This window comes from Lepidochelys olivacea, assembly GCF_965140295.1.
Source record: "Lepidochelys olivacea isolate rLepOli2 genome assembly, chromosome: 9".
Taxonomy (NCBI): domain Eukaryota; kingdom Metazoa; phylum Chordata; order Testudines; family Cheloniidae; genus Lepidochelys; species Lepidochelys olivacea.
The window spans coordinates 6,853,576-6,867,095 of NC_140419.1; positions in this window are offsets into that span (position 1 = coordinate 6,853,576).

Consider the following 13,520-nt stretch of genomic DNA (forward strand, 5'->3'; position numbering starts at 1 on the left):
CATCTTCTAAGCAGCCCTTGCCTATTGTGTTGTGCTAGATGGTCCAAAGGTTTAAGGAATGCCCCTCGGCTGTGCTGGGAGAGGCCTTCCCAGATGTATGCCCCTCTGGTTAGAGGCCAACTACCTTCCTTCCCTGGAAGAAGAAATGTATGAAGAGCTGTAACTGGGTGGGATGTCAGGCCTCCCTCCTCGTCCAGCAGGGCCTTGGGTTCAACCTCAGGACGGGCGTGGGGGTCAGGAGCTGGGTTAGTGTCTCTTCCTGCCTCTGCCGTGGAGCCACTGCATGGCTGTGGGCCACCATGTCCCCTCCCACTGCCTCAGTTGTACTTCACATCCTCACTTCATAGGCACTGGATCTGCTGTTTATTCGGTGCGTTGAGAAGGCTCTGCAGGGATGGACCTGGGGAAGTACAGGCTTGTTGATAACAGGTGACCGGGCTTTCTGCCCAGTTCCACAGCCCTGGGTTGGATCAGCCAAACAGCACCGAATCAATAGAGTGCAATGCAATGGCTCCTGGCACACACAGGCCAGGCGGCCTTAGCCTGTGGCTCTGTCCGAGAGCACGCAGGGTGGCGCCCACCACGAGGGACAGCCCAAGCTGAATCAAGGCCAATATCCACTCTGAGCCCATGAGACTGAGGCCATCTGACAAGCCCGGGGCCCAGTCCACTGCTCTGGGACAGCCCACCAGCAGCTGATAAGGGGAGCAGGGGGAGCACGGCCTGCAGCACACACAAGGACACAGTGCAGAGCAGTAGGTGGATCCCCAAGACCAAGACGGAAAGTGGTGGGGAGAGGCCAGTGGGGCCGTCGCTGCGGGGGATGGGGATGGGTTGCCTTGCTAGTGCGTGTGTGTAGCCAGGGGCAGGTGGCTTTCCCCCGCTGATCCACAGTGCTGAGCTCCTCGGGGAGGCAAGGGATGGAACTGGGCTGGCAGCTCTCTGGGCCGCTTGCAGGTGAAAGGCGCTGACTCAGACAGGGCGCGTTTGTGAAAGGATGTAAGACAATGGCATGCAAACCAAGCCCTCCATCCCCTCCAGCTCGGTCACTGCTCCCGGGGGGGTATGCAAAGAGCCATGTGTGACTGGCCCTGGGGCCAGCGCCGAGAAGAGCCAGCTAGCGCCCTTAGCTCAATGCACCCTGCTCCTTTTGTCCAGAAGATTCAGGAATTGCATTTCAGCCAGGATCTGCCTTTGGGTTTATTGGCCTTTCACCCCGGCCACTGCTCCCACTGCCAGTCTCATGCTGAGGGGCAAGGACGCATGGCTGGCAGCTGGAGCCGAAGATTTACAAGCTGGCCAGCAAGTCGAGGGCATTCAGCTGGGAATCCCAGCCGGGCCTGGCAACTTGAGTCTTCTCTTCCTCACTCAGAAATCTAGCGGAGCCCGGAGTTCTCTCCTCCATCTCCTGGTTTGACTTTTTTGGCCAAAGATTTCTGGAGCTGATTAGAACCCTGGGGCCCACTCCAGCCCTGCTGTCACAGCACGGCCAGGCGTTCGTACCAAGATCTGTGAACTGTCCGAGGTGTCCACCGGCCTCTAAATATCCGAACGGATCTCGCTGTCTAGTCGGGAGGTGGCTCTGCTTGGCGGCTTATCAGCTGCGTTTCCTGGCTGGTTGACCCACTGGGCGAAGGATCATGTCCTCTCCGGGAAGGGACGAGCCCGTTTCTGTCTCCTGGGTGGTTTGGGTACGGAGCTCTCTCTCGCAGCTGTTGGTAGCTGGGCAGGCGGCTGATTCTTTGCTCTGCGCGCTCGCAGGATCCCACGCGGCTTGCTCATCCTCAGACCTCCCACATGGGGACTTGCAGGGGCGTGAGACTGAAGGCTGGTATCTAAGCCTCCCTTCCGTCCCGCTCTGGACTGGGCTCCCAAGGGGTTGGAAGCATTGTTGTGGTACAGCGCCATCTGGTGCCCCCGCAGGAGAAGTGGCAAAGCTAAGGATGAAAGGCCAGCCCTAAAGTTACTGTCATAAATCATGGGCTATCACCAGCAGGAGAGTGAATTTGTGTGGGGGGGTGGAGGGTGAGAAAACCTGGATTTGTGCTGGAAATGGCCCAACCTGATGATCACTTTAGATAAGCTATTACCAGCAGGACAGTGGGCTGGGAGGAGGTATTGTTTCATATTCTCTGTGTATATATAAAGTCTGCTGCAGTTTCCACGGTATGCATCCGATGAAGTGAGCTGTAGCTCACGAAAGCTCATGCTCAAATAAATTGGTTAGTCTCTAAGGTGCCACAAGTCCTCCTTTTCTTTTTGTCATAAATCGGAGGCCACCCCCAATTCCACAGCTGTTCTGGGTGCACACTAGGACAGCAGCGGAGAAAGAGTCCCAGCCTCCCGCTCCATCAACACAGGCTGGGGGAGGCTGTGTCGCCCAGTGGAAAGATCACTGCCCGGAGACTCAGGAGCAGGCGGTGGTGTGCGCACACCCGTATGACAATATTCCGGCCACTGCATCCAACTGCAAATTTACAAAGAGTAAATCACTAAAAAAAAAAAAAAAAAGGGGTGTCTTAGAATAAAGATGAATGCAAAATAAAACAGGGAGCTTCCATTTTGACAGACTGGGGCACAGAAAGCAGATCCAGTTAATATGGGAAGAAGCTGGGGGTCTCAGCTCCCTTTTCAGGCCCATAGCCTGGGGCTCTTACACTCTGGGAGTGTACAGACAGCTCCTTCTGGGTGACCATGGGCCAGCAGGGACGGTTACACCCATTCCTGTTGCTCCTGGATCTGTCGCGTTCCCCTGCTGACGCGATATCAATTTGTCCTGATTTTTGAAAAGATCATCGCACTTTAGCGGGCATTGGAAAGTTCCCGCTCTCTTGTGCATTCCCATGGATGCTCCAGGCTTTGTGCCCCTACCCTTCATTACCCATCCGGCCGCGATCTCTGACAGACGCACCATCATGGCTCGCAGCTGTGGGGACAGGGAAGTAGGCGCTTGTGTTAGAATACCTCCTGGCTGAAGATTGCCACCTGGGAATTCTGCTCTTGGCATCGGGTCACGCTTTCCCCCTGCTTTCCGTGAGATCACAGAGCCTGAACGAGGGAAATGTCCTGGACAGGGTGAAAGGGAGGTGCTGGGAGTGTAATCCCAGCCAGCTCCTGCACTCCTCGGCCACACCAGAGTCCCCTGAAGAGGGAGACGAACTGTAAAAGGCTAGGTCCTGGTGCTGGTTTATGGGTCATCACCTCCAGCTGGAGAGCCAAAATGAGCTCAGTGGTGAAGCTAAAGTCTCCCGCTACAGTGAAAAATATTCAGGGTTTGAGGCTTTTTAGAGATGAGGGATGTTAGTAGGAGAAGGCAGCTGGCTGGGATTCTGGAGACTGGGGTTCAGGTCCTACCTCTTTGTAAAGCAGGGCTGGGGAACCGTTTTTCTGTCACGGGCCATTGACCCACAGAAAAAAATCAATCGCGGGCCACTCACCCTCCCAGGGTTGCACGGGGGCTCGGGGCTTCCCCCGCAGCGGGGAGAGGCGACGCTTACAGCTCCAGACCCGCAGGGGGGACGCCCCGGGCCAGATGAAATTAACCAATGGCCTGATCTGGTCTGTGGGCCATAGGTTCCCCACCCCTGGTGTAAAGGGATTCACACACTGCAGGAGAACTGCCTTGTGGCCAGGCATGGCATAGCAGCTCTTGCCCCATATGGCACCCCTTACCGACGGTTACACCATGACTGCGCTGGTCTCTTTTCTCACAACTTGGCCCTCAGGCCAGGTCACACTTTAGTCCACCCCTTCCAGGGTGACAGAGCATCCGACACAGCTGTGGTCCAATGACCTACAGCAGGTCTTGCCCCGGTCTTTGGGCTGCGTGGTCCTCACACCCCTTACCTCCGTGGGATTCATCCCCCCATCCTCGGTGGCTGGAAGAGGAACCCAGCCTCCCTCTGCTCTGGGGTCCAGCCCAGGGACCCTGTGGCTGGCAGCCAAGATCTGCTCCCTCAGACTGCGTCCTGCCTCCCTGGATGGCTTCCTCCCTCTTCTATCGCCCAGAGAGTGGCTGCCCTGTCTCTTGCTGCAGCCACTTTCTGCTACAAACTCCCTGGCTTTCTAATTACCATCCAGCCCCTCCCCAGCTGGGCTTCATTATCAGTGCAGCCTGGCTTCTTTTTCTTCGGCAGACGCTGCCAGGTATCTCAGGCCCACATTCACCACCCCCACCCCCCTCCGGGCCTGTGTGTGGTACACACCCCAGCACCCTCTGCCTTGCACTCACTTAGGCAAGTCACTTAACCTCTCAGTGGCTCAGCCCCGCAATCTGTAAAGCGGGGACGATCCTTCCTTTGACTTGTCTATTTGGATAGTAAGCTCTGTGAGGCAGGGGCTTTCTCTTGCTTTGTGTCTGGGCAGCGCCCAGCAAATGGGGCCCCTGGTCCCAAATTTGGCTTGGAGCCGGAGATACTACGTAAAACTACTGATAAGGAGTGATAGAGACGTCACTCAGAGATCTCCGCTCTTTGTGGATTGGCTTTTGGACACCGCGCTCTCTAGCCCTTCTTCATGACTAGAGCTGGTCGGGAACTTGCCGATGAAACTTTTTGTGGTGGAAAATGCGGAGTCATCGAACCCGAACCCATTCAGGGGAAAGTGTCGGGGTTAAGGCCTTTGGTTTTTTAACTGATTGAAAAATTTTTGAGAACAGTAGCTGTGAAATGTTTTGTCTTGACATTATTGGAACAAAAAAACTCCATTTTGCCGATTCCAAACGGGTTTTGGGTTAGAAAGTTAAGATAATTATAGTAAAAAAAAAAGTCAAAAAATTAATCAGTGGCCAGACTGAAAATAAAACATTGTGTTTGACCTGAACTGATGTGTGATGCCGATTGTTGTTGTTTTGCAAAAAAAAATTGAGATTTAAACTTTTTGTTCCAATTTGGGATGGGAAATTTTTTAGATATCTCAAAACCCTTTGTGGGATGAGAAACCTGTTTCCCACCCTGCTCTAATCCTGAATCCAAACAATTCGACTGCCCTCCCTGGACTTGCTCCAGCTTGTCTCACAAACAAGCTCGTTGCTCTTTCCCCTAGTTCATCTAGCCCCACCTCTCTCTGAACCCATTCCCATTCACTGCAGCAGGGCAAAACTCCATCTCCGCCCTGCCTCCTGGTCCCTGGCATTCATAGATTCATAATGTTTAAGGCCAGAAGGGACCATTAGATCATTTAGTCTGACTTTCTGTATAACATCGACCATTACATTGCACCCAGGTAGCCCTGTATTGAGCCCAATAACTTGCGTTTGGCTAAAACGTCTTCCAGAAAGAGGGAGAGACTCCACCACTTCCCTTGGTAGCTTGTTCCAAATGTTAATCACCCTCACTGGTAAAAATTGGTGCCTTATTTCTAATCTGAGTTTGTCTGGCTTCAGCTTCCAGCCATTGCTTCTCGTTGTGCCTTTCTCCGCTAGCTTAAAGAGCCCTCGGCTTCCTGGAGGTCTTCGTGCCTTGACCATCACTGGTAAGAACACTGGGACTTGACTTGACCGGGTGGCACATGCCAAATAAATAAATAGTATCCAGTGTTTTCTCCCTGTGTACACACTTCTATACTGTGATCAAGCCACCTCTCAATCTTCTTTCTGTAGACTAAATGGATTGAGTTCTCTACGTCTCTCCTTGCGTGGCATTTTCTCCAGCGTTGGAATAATTTTTGGGGCTCTTTCCTGCCCCCTCGAGTCACCATGCGGACAGCAGAACTGGAGGCAGTGTTCCAGTATCGGTCTCACCCATGCCCTGTACAGAAGTAAACTCACCTCCCTGCTCACTACTCCCCTGTTTATACATCCCAGGATCACAGCTCCCCTTTTTTGCTGCCGCATCCCACTGGTGCCAGAGAGCCTTCTGCGCAGCTGCTGGCCTCTGGACCCGCCAGCCTCTGTGCCTGGCCTCATGGATTCTCCATCTCATCTCAGAGCATGGTCCCTCAGCTGGGTGTTAGAGATTTCCCCTTTCCCTCTCCTGTGATTGGATACGAAGCTCCATAGAGTGTTTGGAGGATAGAAGATGCTGTTCACATGGCACTGGGCAGCAGGGGACATCGCCCTTCACTCATTTCCGGGGTTATTTTTCTACAAACACCCATAAAAATAAAAATCCCTGATCCCCAGCCGGCCTCTGCGTTTGCCCTGCTTCTGCCGGTAGCCAGCGAGTCTCCAGCAGGAGGCCAAGATCAGCCGGGCACCGCCTGTGGGAGTAGCTCAATATGGCTTGCTCTCCAAACCATCCTCTCCCAGCACCGCCTCTCCCCACCAGGCCAGGAGTAGGGTTGCGGTGACAAGGTGGAGGGGGTTGCCATGGGCGGTCAGTGCCCCGTTGGCGGGCAAGGAGCAGGATGCAGCAGTGGCAGAGGAGCAGGACACTGGCCTATGATTCCTCCCCCGAGAAATTTGCCTTAGTAAAATGTTTGGAAACTATAATCATGTGACATCGATACATGGTTGCAATTCATGTTCTAGTCTGCAGCTGCTGTCAGGCATGGACATGAATGGCTTAGGTTTAGGGCTTCTGATGTTTTGTTTTAACCAATAAAACTCCCATAGGGCACCCCACAACAGAGCCTTTTAAAAAAAAGCCGTTTATCCAATAAACCCCAGAAACGGTTGCTTGGATCTAAGGGCTTGTCTGCGTGGAGCAGTAGGGCAGACCAAGGGGGTGTGATTTCTAAAGCACACTAACATGTTGCGAATAAATTGGTCCATGTAGACCCTGCGGGTGTGCACTAAGGGTTCCCTAGCACACTTCCGCACAGCGCAGTTTGAAACAGTTTTACGTTAAAAACACATGAGGGAAAGTTACCAAGAGATGACTCATTCCGGTATGTACTACTGCAATGAACAACAGACATAAATCACAGCAATACATACAAAGAGAAAGCCTCGAAGGACCCCGATTTTTGGACAACTACATAAAACTCAAAAATTGCTAAAAATAAACTCCAAAACCTGAAACAAAGAAACCCTGAAAAGCCAAAGCCCTAATTATGTTCCAGCTTTACAAAGAACAGTTTCTGTGTTGGGCAGGCATCTTACCTGGGGATCTCCAGACCCACAGGGTATTTTGTAAATGGGGAAGGAGAGGTTTAGGGGTTCCCATGGGAAAAGGCTAGTAACAATGGGATTGCGCCTGTGGCTGCCTTCACAGATGCTTAAACCCCCTTCCGCTCCATGGCAGGCTTCCCTCTGTCTAATCTCCAGCTTCCACTTCCTGTGTTCATCTAATACAACCCTCTTCTTCGTCTCTCTTTGGGTGCAAGAGTCTTCTCCTTTTGCAGCTCTGGAAATAACTTCTCCTATCATTCACCCACGTTGACATCTCCAGCTTGTTTCAAATCTCAGTGGAAAATAGCACAGGAAACATACAGAGAGCTCAGAAGACAGTTACATTTTCCGTAACTGGTGTTCTTCGAGATGTGTTGCTCATGTCCATTCCATATTAGGTGTCTGGGCTTGCCACATGTACCAGTGCTGGAAGTTTTTCCCTCAGCAGTATCCGTAGAGGACCAGCTCTGGCACCCTCTGGAGTGGTGCCCACATGGCGCGGTATAAGGGACACCGCCGGCTCCCCCCAACCCTCAGTCCCTTCATGCCGGAAACTCCAACCTTAGGGAAGGAGGGCAGATCGTGGAATGGACATGAGCAACACCTCTCGAAGAACACCAGCTACGGAACAGGTAACTCTCTTTTCTTCTTCGAGTGCTTGCTCATGTCCATTCCAGATTAGGTGACTCCCAAGCAGAACCATGGCAAATGTTTTGTGCCCCTGCCAAGCCGTAACAGGTCCTTATGCATGAGGTGATCCAACTGGAAATCCTCTGCGAGTCACCGGAAGTCCCTTCACCCCATCTGCTGTAGTGATGAAGAGCTGAGTTGATTTAATGAAAGGCTTGGTACGTTCTAAGTAGAAAGCCAAGGCCTTCCGGATGTCCAGCACGTGGAGACACCTTTCTTCAGTGGTCTTGTGCAGTTTGGGACAGAATACCAGGAGGAAGATGTCCTGGTTCATATGGAAGGTGGAGACCACCTTTGGCAGGAAGACCGGGTAGGGCCACAGCTGAACCTTGTCTTTGTAGAAGACCGAGTACGGTGGTTCTGAGGTCAAGGCTTTAAGTTCAGAGACCTGTCTCGCCAATGTCACTGCCACCAGGAATGCGACCTTCCATGACAGGTGGGAAAAGGAGCAGGAACCAGCGGCTCAAAGGGTGGGCCGGTGATCCTAGAGAGGACCAAGTTAAAATCCCACTGCGGGACAGGAGCCCACTGCGGGAAGAGTCTCTCGAGCCCTCTCAAGAATCCGACCATCAAGTCATGGGAAAACACTGTCTGTCCTTGGATCGGCGGGTGAAAAGCGGAGATGGCTGTGAGATGCACTCTAATGGAAGAGTGTGCCAGGCCCTGGTTCCTCAAATGGAGCAGGTAGTCCAGGACAGCCTGTATAGAGGAATACGAGGGAGAGATGCCCAGCCCGAGCAATTCAGATGCTTCCTGACCGGCTTCCTGGCACTGCATTATTTCTGGCCACCCAGCAAGTATGAATGATACATCCCCTCCATCCCCCAGCTCCAATCGCTGCAATGTCTTTGCCTCCCTCCAGATCAGGTGGTCCCAGGGGGAGCTGGGCCTTTGAGGGGTTCAGGTGCCATTTCCCCTGCCATGACAGAGCAGGTGACGGAAAGCCAGGCTGCTGGGGATACATGAGGCTGCAGGATGTGCAGGAGCTAGCCAAGAGCCAGAGCAGAGGTGACCAAAGGCCCTGGGGAGCCAGAGGAGATGCCTACCCGGAAGTAGGCACCATAGGGGGTGGCCTAGTGGAGCAGGGTGGGCTTGGGGCTAGGGCAGGGCTGCTGCCTAGGTTGTGGAGCACAAGGACTGGGGTCCGCCGCAGAGAGAGGGCAGAGGTCCCTCCTGTGATGCCATCTGCAGAGGGGAGCCGTGATGGGCATCTTGCCTTTTACTGGACTCTCCTTTTGCCCCGGATTGAGGGGCAAATCACCAGCAATTCCCAAATCCTCTGTCCAGCCAGAGGAGACATGGAGGCAGCAGGTGTACCCTGCTACCAGCCCAGGTACGCCCATGGTGGGCCAGGCATTTCCACAGGGCTGCATTTCACCCCAGCTCCAGCCTCCTCTCCATGCCAGTGCAGCGTGAGCAATTGGAGAGGAGGCAAGAGTTGCAACGCAGGCACTGAATGTAACGTGCCCTCAGGCCACCTGTGCACCATTTGTTTGCCTGAGTCAGATAATTAACTTCTTTAAGAGGGCTCAATTGAACCAGCTGAGCGTTAGCAGACAGAACAGATCCAGGGCACCCAGCCAGGAGGAAGGCCGATTTCGCTTTTCAGGGAGTTGAATGAGCTCCCGACTTTCCCAGCGGTCAGGGATAGAAGGTCCAGCCAGAAACATGGCCAGCCATGCGAGATACAGCGTGAGTGGCATGCTTGCAGTGCCTGGCTGGCTGGATAGACAGTGCAGGAGAGGGGAGGGATAGCTGGGGTGGATCTAGCTATTCTCCACTTCGCTAGTGCCAGGGGAATGGTTTGACTTCCTTCCCCTCCAAGCCAGCTGGAGCCCTCCTCCCCCATTCATCAGTATGGGAAGGACAAGGTGACTGCGATGGCTGATGAATCTCAAACCAGCACCTCTCCCCACAGTTGAAAACCTCTGGCCTAAAGGACCTGGGAGCAGGAACTCTGCACAGCCCCAGGCTCTGTGACTCAACTCCAATCCGAGGGTAGCTTAATCTTCATCCCATTCAGCCCACAGCACCTGGGCTAGATTCCCCACCAGTGGTGCCTCTTCCTGGTTATGGCTTTGACGTTAGGAATGCCGGTCTTTCCTGGAAAACTCACCTGGGGATCCAGCGGGTCTCTTGCATCACAAGCACCAAGTAAAGGATTCTTAGCCCAGCTGCTTAAGAAAACGGTGTTAGCCCTTAGGTAACTCGAAGGCCCAATGTACTGTTCGGAGAAAAGGCCTTTCTGTTAAAGACCCGACCATTTTCCTTTGATTGCTCCCAATGCCCACTTCAAGGAGGCTTCAGGAAATAGATAAGGAGGATGAGACATGATATGTATAAACAAACACACAAACCCACATTTAGGAGGGGGAAAAGAAAGCTTTTAGGCCTCATCTTTAAGAGAAAAGAAGCACAGAGATTTGCAGGTAGGGTTGCCAGGCATCCAGTTTTCGGCCGGAATGCCCAGTAGAAAAGGAGGAGGAATGCCCAGTAGAAAAGCTCCGGTCAGGTCCGCTCACCAGGCCATTAAAAGTCCAGTCAGCGGCGCGGGTGGGGGTGGGGGTACGCCCTGGTACGGCATACCGGTAAGAGCCGGCGCGCCATACCGGGACCGGCTTTCCCAGGCGGCAATTTAAAGCCCTGGGGTAGCGGTGGCAGGGCTGCGGTGGGGATTTAAAGGGCCCCGGAGCTCCAGCCTCCGCTACCGCCCCAGGCCTTTAAATCCCCGCCGTCGCCCTGCTGCTGAAGCCCTGTGGTAGCAGCGGCCCGGGGCTCTGGAGGGGATTTAAAGGGCCGGGGCAGTAGCGGCGGCTGGAGCCCCGGAGACCTTTAAATCCCCGCCAGAGCCCGGCCGCCGCTACCCCAGGGCTTTAAGGCCCTGCCTCTTCCGGTTGAGGCCACGTCCCCTGCTCAGGACTCCGGTAAGTCCTCTAACTTACTTTCACCCCTGCCCACGCTGCAACCCAGAGCCCCCTCCCGCACCCAGACTCCCTCCCAGAGCCCACACCACTCAACCCCATGAAGCCCCAACCCCCTGCTCCAGCCCAGAGCCCCCGCCTGCACCCCAAACACCTCATCCCTGGCCCCACCCCAGAGCCCGCACCCCCAGCCAGAGCCCTCACACACCCCTCCTGCACCCCAAGCCCCTACCCCAGCCTGGAGCCCTCTCCTGCACCCTTGACCCCTCATTTCTGGCCCCACCCAGAGCCTGCACCCCCAGCCCAGAGCCCATACCACCCCCGCATCCCAAACCCCTCATCCCCGGCCCCACCCTAGAGCCCACACCCCCAGCCGGAGCCCTCACCCCCCCTGCACCCCAACCTCCTGCCCCAGCCCGGTGAAAGTGAGTGAGGATGGGGGAGAGCGAGCAATGGAAGGAGGGGGGATGGGGCGAGCAGGGGGTGGGGCCTCAGAGAAGGGGCGGGGCAGGACCGGGGCGTTCGGTTTTAGTGCGCTTAGAAAGTTGGCAACCCTACTTGCTGGTCCCTGTCCCACCTGCCTCACCGGCCCTCAACCCCTCGTCAGGGCTCAGAGCCACTGCCAGGTTTGGGCAGGAGCCCTTTCCCTTTGGAGGAACCCTTCTGGCCCCTCAGGCACATTTGAGCCCCAACTCCCAGCCCTCGGCTGCCTCTCCCTCCCTCCCCAGCTTCCTGTTTTGACTCTGCAGCCTTTGGTTTGCTTTCCATGCCCAGCACTGGCTGCTTGGCATAACAAGTTCACCAGCCAGCAGTTGCTGTCAGGAGCAGCTCCAAGCCCCCAGCCCTCGCTAACCAGTGACCCTCCAGGCGCGTCCCAGCAGGTCGGCTAAGGCACCCTGGGCTTCTGAAGAAAGGAGGGCTCCTAGCAGCTGGCCTGTGGGAAGGGAATCGCCTCCCCGGCAGAAATGTAAGGGCCAGCATCTGATTGGGAGCAATTAGCAGGAGAGTCATTTACTGTCCGCTGGGATTCTTCAGAGCAGCTGCTGCTGACCCAGGGCGAAGCCCTCCCCCACCCACAGCTCCTGGACAGGCTGGGCCCTGGCCTGAGCGTATCCGGACACCAGCTGTACCAGCCAGTGCAGGGACACGCCCGCTCTCAGCATCTCCAAATCAGCCCATTACCTGGAGAGTAATATTTGCTGGTTGTGGGGAACGGGCCACACGGGATGGGCAGGTCCCAGTAGAACGGAGGCATGGCCGGGGTGCAGGTGGGGGGAGGCTCCGACCCACACATTAGCCAGTCTCTCTGAATCAGGGCTGGCCCTTCCCTTCTGGGAAGCAAAGCCTTCAGCCCCGGCCTGTGGTGCTAGGCTCCTTCCCGTGGCCATGGTCACCCCAGGAGGAGCTGGTGCCCAAAGCATGGTGCCTAGGTCTGGCTGGGGAGCACAGACTGTGACCCACCCCTGGCTCCATCGTTGGGCTTTGGTCCTGCACCCACATGTCCGTTAGAGGCGCTGTGTGAGCTGGGGCTTGAGTGGGAAGCTGCTTCGCTCCACCAAACGCAGGGGGATCTTGGTGCTCTCCGGGGCTCAGTCTTGCGCAATGCGCTCACCCTTCCCCATTGGTCCACAAGTCCCTGCCCTGCGCCCCTCCCCGTGGGCTGGTCTGCTCTGGTTCATGCAGGTCCATGCCTGCTGGCCCATCACACAAGCCACCTGCTATATATGTCTGTATCTGGTGACCCCTGGCAGCAATAGCAACCTACCAGCAGTGGGGCTTCCTCCCCCTAACCAGCAGCCAGGCCTGCTCTCTGCATGGTGTTCCCCTTGGTCCATGAATCCACAGACTTGGCGGATGGGTTTCTGCTCCCATGTGGCTGGGTCAGATCTGGGTTCCCTGGCCTGCAGAAGGGTGCTCCTCCATCTGTGACTGGCCAGAAACTTGCAACAGGTCCTCAGGGAGAGGTCTCCATCTTGCTGAGCCACCTCAGCCCTGTGTCTTCTTCTAAAACTCACCACGGGAGTTCATCAGACCCCAGCACGGGGACGTACCCAGCACGTAGCTCAGAACTCTGAAGCCAGCTGCCAGTGGAGGGTTATAAAAACCTTACCTGGGCAAGGCAGCAGGGCTTCGCAGAGCATTTAAGTCCACTCAGGGGGCAGGTGTGGCAATCAAGGCCAGCCACAGGCAGGAGAGAGAACGCTTACTCATGGCGAGTTGGCCTCACTTGGCTTGTGCAGGAAATCCAGCAGCAGAGTCACTTGGGCAGCAAGATGGTAGAAAGTGCTTGTGGGTGGGCTTCACAAATCATTGGAAGTTAGGTGCCTAAATACCTTTGTCAATTGCACTCTGTCTGTCTATAGCACCTTCCACCCAAGGATCTCCAAAGTACTTCACAAACGTCTCTCAAATATGCTGCCCGAGCGTTGTTCTCACTGCTCTGAGTGCTTCCGTGAAGCCCATCAACAAAGCAAGGGATTTCTTCCTCTTCTTTGCAGCCACGAAGAAATGTTTGCAACCATGTGTCATCCTCAATGTCTCCTGCCAACAAGAGAACCTCAGAGTTACGAACACCTCGGGAATGGGTTGTTTGTAACTCTGAATAAGACACGATGGCTGTTCTTTCATAAGGTTACAGCTCAACATTGACTGAACACAGCTTTGAAACTTTACTATGCAGAAGAAAAATGCTGCTTTCCCTTGATTTGTAGTAGTTTATTTAACACAGCACTGTACTGTAAAAAGGACAGGAGGACTTGTGGCACCTTATAGACGAACAAATTTATTAGAGCATAAGCTTTCGGTCTCTGCTGCTGCCTGATTGTGTACTTGCGGTTCCAAATGAGCTGCGTGGTTGA